Genomic DNA, 7,375 nt, shown 5'->3' on the forward strand with positions numbered 1-7,375 from the left:
TGTTTCTCAAGTCAAGGTTTTGTTTGTTATATAACCTTAATTGTCCATTCTGGACGAACTACGCACCCCTGATTCTCCTCTTTCGGGATGTGAGATACATAGACAGCCTATTGTTGGTTCGAGGATCTTATTTGAAAAATTCAAAAAAAGATTTTCTTTACTCTTTATTTAGAGTAAGTGTTTCATATGCATCTTTAAAAGAAAACTACAAAAAGATTTTTCTTTAATAGGTTCAAGTTTCATTTTCATATGAAATTCAAAATTGAAAACCCAAAAAGATTTTTCTTTGATAATCATAGATTTCACTCTGTATAGGAATGTTAAAGCAAAAAAATGTAAAAATATATTCGTCAATTCTTTTGACAATTGTTATTTTCTTTTCTTTTTAAAGTTTTAAAAAAAGGGAAAAAGGAATGAAAAGAGTTTAATTGGCCATTTTGGCAAGACTTCACGAACTATGCACACCTGATTCTCTTTTCTCGGGGTGAGATACGTAGGCGCCCTTCTTGGGTTTGGTGACCTTTTCAAAAATAAAAAAAGAAGTTTTTGAAAAAGTGTTAAATTCTAACACATTGGTTATCTCTTGTTCAGTTAGTTTAAGGTGTCTGGTTTGTGGCATTTTGGCTGGTCTTTCATATTGCACCAAGTCACCGATAAAGTTATGGCCAACAAGGATACCGAGTTTGTTGTCACTAATCAGATAGGGAGTTTGGAAAATGAGAATTGAGGAGCTAATGAAGAGATTCAAAACTTAAGGCAGCAAATGATAGAAATGCATCGAGCTTGGGCTAATGGGTTGTCGGCTCCTCCAGTTCCCACTGATAATCTGAAGTATCTTTCTAGATTGCCTCCCATGTCACATGAACAATTTTCCATTTTTGTTGACATGACACAACATGCATCAGGATCGACTCCGGGCCAACGATATTCAACCACTTCCAATGTTTATTTCCTTACTTCCTAATCCAAGACAACGATATACTCGGGTCCGCCTGTTGTTCATGTTTTTGCGACGCCACCCCCACCTGAAGCTCCTACTTTTGATGTTGATCCCCAAGTTGTGCCTCCCTAATCTACAAGAGAGCCTGCATTGAATATTACTGAAGAACAAGAGGTAATGACCAGAAAATTGAGAAGTCTGAAACTGGCTATGAAGAACTTGCAAGGACTTGGGGGTTACAAAAATGTCTCATATAAGGACTTATGTATATTTCCAGGTGCCAACCTTCCTCCTGGCTTTAAAATTCTGAAGTTTGAGAAATATGACGTACACAGGGACCCAGTGGCACATTTGAGACATTATTGTAACTAATTAAGGGCTGCTGGAGGGAAGGAAGAACTACTTATGGCTTATTTCGGGGAAAGTCTTTCAGGCCTAGCTTCAAAATGGTTTGTTGACCAAAAAATTGACAAGTGGATTAGTTGGGATGACCTATCTAATAAATTTGTGCAATAATTTCAATACAATGTGGAGTTGATCCCTAACGAAAAATCCCTAACTATTATAAAAAATAATAATACTGAGAGTTTCAGGGAGTATGCAATCAGATGGCGTGAACAAGCTGCTATGGTGAAATCGCCAATGAAAGAAAGTAAGATAGTGGAGGTATTTATTCAAGCGTAGGACGAAAAATATTATCAACACTTGTTACCTGCATTAGGCAAGCCGTTCATTGAGGTCCTTAAAGTGGGGGAGATGTTAAAAGAGGGAATTAAGACTGGTTGCATTGTGAGTTTTGAAATATTGAAAACGACTACTCAAGCAATTCAAAAGAGTTCAGGAAGTGTTGGGGATAAAAAGAATGAGGAAGATGCATCTGCTATTGTAGTTGGACAACAGGATAGGTCAAGAAGACCCCGTCGTCATCACTCTCAGGCACAAACCTAAGTTCATGCCCAAGCTTCACATAATCACTCCCAAAATCCATTATACTCTGCCCCCCTCCATATCCAGTATATAATGCTCAACCAAATATTCAACCCCCATCTTACCTACAGTGGAACACACCAACTCCTCAGAGTCATCCTCTAATTCCACAAACATACTAAAGCCCTTCTAAGCCTGATTTTTGATCCAAGCCAAACGATGAAATGAGGCATAAGTCAAGAGATAGCTTCACACCAATTGAAGAGTTGTATGCCAGTTTATTTCAGATATTGGTACAATGGGGCATGATCACTCTTTTCATTGGGTGCACTCTTAATCGGCGTTCAAGAAACTTTGACCCTAATGTACGATGTGCGTATCATTCTGATGCTCAAGGTCATAGTGTTGAAGATTGTCGATATTTGAAAAGGAAAATTGAAAAGATGATTCAAGATAGATCAATTATGATGCAGAATATTGACAGTGAGGAAAGCTCTAGTCATGTTGATATGCAAACCAGTGGCTAAGTTGTCAGGCTGAGCAATTGAGAAGTCACTCCTCTCCCCACTAGGAAGAGGTCTGGTAGTTTATTTTTTTTTATTTTTTCAAAGTATTTCAGCGTTGTAGTTTGGGATCTATCTTGTTTTATCCCTTTGTCATTTATGTTCGAACCCTTTTATCTTTTATTTCAACTAAATAAGTTTCCCTTTTCTTTTATGTTTCAAATATGTGTTGTTTGTTTGTTTTCTTTATACAGTACATTTTATGTTGATTCTAGTGATATGACATGCCTGTGAAATTTTCAGTCAGATCTTAAAAACCAATTTAACCATGAAACATTGAATCATATGGCTAAAGTTAGGAGAAACATCTGAGAAAATAGTAGAGTGCTGAGATATTTGGTGACAAGTTGAAGTCTTTTTTGAAAATTAAGGAAATAATTTTGAGAATCACAAGAATAACTTGGTCATCAATTGAAAGACATGTCTCAATTAGGTCAAACAGCATCTGTGTAATCCTATATCAAAAGAAACGGGAAGAAAATTAGCTCTACGAAGTCATGAGTCCTTCAGCATGAGGAATGTATAACAAAAGCGGAGTTGTTATTTAGACAAGTATAGAAAAAGAGGTGACACACATGTTAGGGGCAAGTTAGTGTTGTAAAACATGTCATAAGTTAAGTTGATCGTGCACTTTCACATTGCATGCTATGTACTAGTATTTTCAAGGATTTCTATGACGAAGACATTTTAATTTGCTATCCACACATTGTGTCGTTCTCTGTTTACCCCATTCGACCTGTAGTTTTATTTTCTTTCATACACCTCTTTTGGAATCAAGATAGAGTCAGCAAAGCTCAAAAGAAAAGTGTCGAGCAAAAGAATAGTCAGAAAGTTTCAAAAAAAGAAGAGAGAAAATTATGTCAAAAAGAGAAAAAAAAAGTGTCAAGAAAAATAAAGTAAGAAAAGTTCCAAAGAGAAAAGAGTCAACAAAAGAAAAAAAAGAAATCAGAATCAAGAAAAAGAACAAGTTGCCAGAACTACGCGTGACCTGATTCTCCTCTTTTGGGGGTGAGATACGTAGGCTGCCCTATTTTGAGCCCGGTCCAACCAAATAAATCATTTAGAGTCACCCAGTCAAAAGAAACTGGGGCATGAGTTAATCCTCATTGTTTGAGTCGAATCCAAAAGTTGTAAGTCCCACCCCACTTCAACTGTTGTTTAGGCCCCATGCCATTCTTTCTTTCTAACCCTATCCAAAAGCCAAGTTACAACCAAAAAAATACCTTCGGATCAATCTTTGAGAATGTTAATACTAAGCATGAAATGGATGTGATGACACATTTTAGGAACTACTCATCTTCCTCAGCATAAGAAATCAGGAGAGAAATAAAAATTAGAGATTCTTATCGGTGAAAACCCTCACGGGCACCATAAGGCGATGGTAAGTTGAGATAGATAAAAATAAAAGTCTTATTGGCGAAAACCCTCACGGGCACCATAAGGCGATGGTGAGTTGAGAGAAAAATGAGAGAGGCTTGTTGGCGAAAGCCCTTCAAGGTGTCACTAGCTGAATGAGGTCCTGAATGTAATTAACCTAAGGAAGTAACTCAGTTTCAAGACAGTTAACTCAACAAGAATTGTTAAAAGTTTTGATGAAAAGATCAGACAGCTTAATCCAAAATGCATGGCATAATCATTAGAGTTGACTGTCATTTCTAGATAATTTTTTCATTTTTTTATTTCAAATGGGGACATTCATTGTCTTTTATTTCTTCTCTATATTTTTATTTTATTTTCTTTAGTCAGTTTTCCAAATAAAATCATTGTCATTTTTTTTTCTCTTGTCTTTGAGTCAAGTCCATGTCAAAACAAGTGAGAAAAGATATCAAAATTGGCTATCAGCTTCTTCAATTGCGCAAAGCAAGACAAAAGGCCAACACATGAAAGATACATGATTGTGAGTCGAAATAAGGCATGCAGAAAGTTTTGTCAATAGACAAGTCTGGGAACTCATGAAAATACCAAGGTTCCAAGGGGTCTATTTGATAATCGTGGCAAAGTAGAGATACTGTATTTGTTTTAGAGTCACTCTTAATAATCTGAGTTGGGTCAATGATGCAGTAAGTCAATTATATATGCTAATGGTTGGAAGCAAGGTTAAATGTGACGAGGGGCAAGAGCGATCTCCGCAAAAGCTAAAGCCACAAACCAGCCACCATGTTTTAAACTCACAAGTTTTCTTTGATGAAATAGGAAACATATTACCTTCAAAGTAAGGACTTCAAAGCATAAATATCAAGGGATGCAATGCCTCACTTTTACAAATGCAGGAAGCAATGTTGCTGCACAGGTTTGATAGTCAAATCATGGTAAAAATTCATCATTTTATATCCCTCGGAGACACTTTCTTGTCCAGGGGTTTCAATTTTTAGGTGATACACTTTTTAAATTGAACCTTCACTCCTAGGAGATGTACCTTTTAGTCGATTCATTCCCCTTGATTCCTATAAGACGTACCTTTTAGTTGAGTCATCTCCCTTGATTCCTATAAGACGTACCTTATAGTCGAGTCATCCCCCTTGATTCCTATAAGATCTACCTTTAAGTCGAGTCATCCCCTTGATTCCTATTAGACATACCTTTTAGTCGAGTCATCCCCTTGAATCCTATAAGACATACCTTTTAGTCGAGTCATCCTTCTTGATTGCTATAAGACGTACCTTTTAGTTGATTCATCCCCTTGAATCTTATAAGACATACCTTTTAGTCGAGTCATCCTCCTTGATTCCTATAAGATGTACCTTTTAGTCGAGTCATCCCCTTGATTCCTATAAGATGTACCTTTTAGTCGAGTCATTCCCTTTGATTCCTATAAGACATACCTTTTAGTTGAGTTATCTCCTTTGATTCCTATAAGACGTACCTTTTAGTCAAGTTATCTCCCTTGATTCCTATAAGACGTACCTTGTAGTCGAGTAATCCCCCTTGATTCCTATAAGATGTACCTTTTAGTCGAGTCATTCGCTTGATTCCTATAAGACGTACCTTTTAGTCGAGTCATTCCCCTTGATTTCTATAATGATGTGACTTTCACAAAAGTCCTTTAATGATAAACTAGGGCAAAATTTAATTCTTGTGCTTAGAACTTTACTTTTCTGGCAAATGAAATGTCTTTATAATAATCTTTGTTTGGGATAATTTTCTTTTTTAGTTTTTATGTTATTTTAGGAGCCCGTCTGAAGAACAGGGCGAATAATCAAAGTTAAATAACAAGATGAAGAAGTTGAAAGTCAAGCAACAAGGTGAAACAGTTGAAAAGCAAGCAACAAGAGGAAGAAAATTGAAAGTCAACAGTTGAAAAATGGCAAGTTAGGAACCCGCCTGAAGAACAGGGTGAAAAAATTAAAAACCAAGCAACAAGTGAGGAAATTGAAAGTCGGGAGCTCACCCGTAAAACAGAGTGATGAAACTGCAAGTCAGGAGCCCGCCTGAAGAACAGGGTGAAGAAATTGCAAATCAGGAGCCCACAGAAGAATAGGGTGATAAAACAAATCAAAAGTCCAAAAGAAGTTGTCTAGATAGGATTTTGTAATTTTATTTATGTTTTAACTTGTAATTTTCATTTTTGATGTAATGACAGATCTGTAGACCGGAACCTCGAAAGGACCTCACTCGACTCTCCAACTCGGTTGCCCTTCTTCTTTCTGTTTATCCCATTGAATAATGGTTGGGACAAAATTCTATCTCGTTATCTACTTCTTTGTCTGAAAACACTTCGTGTTTACATTCAAAGGGGGCATGATGTAGACACCTAATTTTTTACCTCCCCAATATCGTTTTTACCCATTTTACCTTATCCTACCGTGTACCCTCATCCATGTTATTATACCCCCACAAAATACAAACAGATAATAATAACAAACCTCTAAAAAATCCAATTCAAGAATATTCTTTTGATAACAAATCAACCATCACTCCCTAACAAACTTTATCCTAATTACCTCTCCTTACCTTCCTACCCACGTGACCCACTCCCTTACCTACCTTATCTACACATGTTTTACTATTTTAATGAGGATGGATTGAAAATTGAGGGGACCTAACATCACTTTGCCATTTCCAAGAAAGAAAAACACACAGGGGACCCATTTGTCATGATTCTCCTCACAATACCATAATAAAAGGAGGGGGGGGGCCATCAAAAAAGGGGGGACGCCATTTTGCTTCTTCTTGGGATTCTTATAGACAATTATTAGAAAGTCCATGAAAAAAAAATAAGGCATCTTCTATTTTTATATTGATAGAATTAACATCCAGTAACAAAGGAGGAAAGACACAAGATTGATTTCTCCTTCACGTTTTGACACAGCATAGGCACCAAGAGTTTTTGTTCTTCCTTTTCTTCTCTACTCATCCTCTCGCATACGACACTCCTCCACCCATCACACACCCATCACTCGCTATACACCCTCACAGAATACTAGAGAGAGGGTGACGAACAAAAATACGAGAGCTGGGGGGAACACACCATTTTTTTTTATTTTGGGATTTCATTTTTCTTATTCATGCATAGAAATCACACGCAAATAGGGGATGATGACCTTCAGCCCCTTTTCCTTTTGGGTAGAAGATAAATACACCAAAAAGGGGACCCATTTTCATTTTCTTTTCGATCGTTGCTGTTGGGTTTTGAGGTCGAGTTCGAAGATCTTTTTTCAGTTGAGGTCGTTCGTTGAGGTTCTTGATTCCAGTTACCGGCTTTTCATGAATTTCATCTTGCTCAACTATGAATCTAGTTCATGGATTGAATTCAAAATCACATTTCATTCCATTCGAGTTTGTGAATTGAAATCGAAAGCCACATTAAGGTCTATTACTTATCTCTTCCTTCACTAATCTTTAAGTTATTGATACTCCGTGGCTTGGATCTGTGGTGTTTGAATTTTGTTTTAGTTGATTTGGACACTTTTGAATCATCATAAATGATTGTTGATATTGATTGATT

The sequence above is a fragment of the Capsicum annuum genome, chromosome 10 (assembly GCF_002878395.1).
Source record: "Capsicum annuum cultivar UCD-10X-F1 chromosome 10, UCD10Xv1.1, whole genome shotgun sequence".
Lineage (NCBI taxonomy): Eukaryota > Viridiplantae > Streptophyta > Magnoliopsida > Solanales > Solanaceae > Capsicum > Capsicum annuum.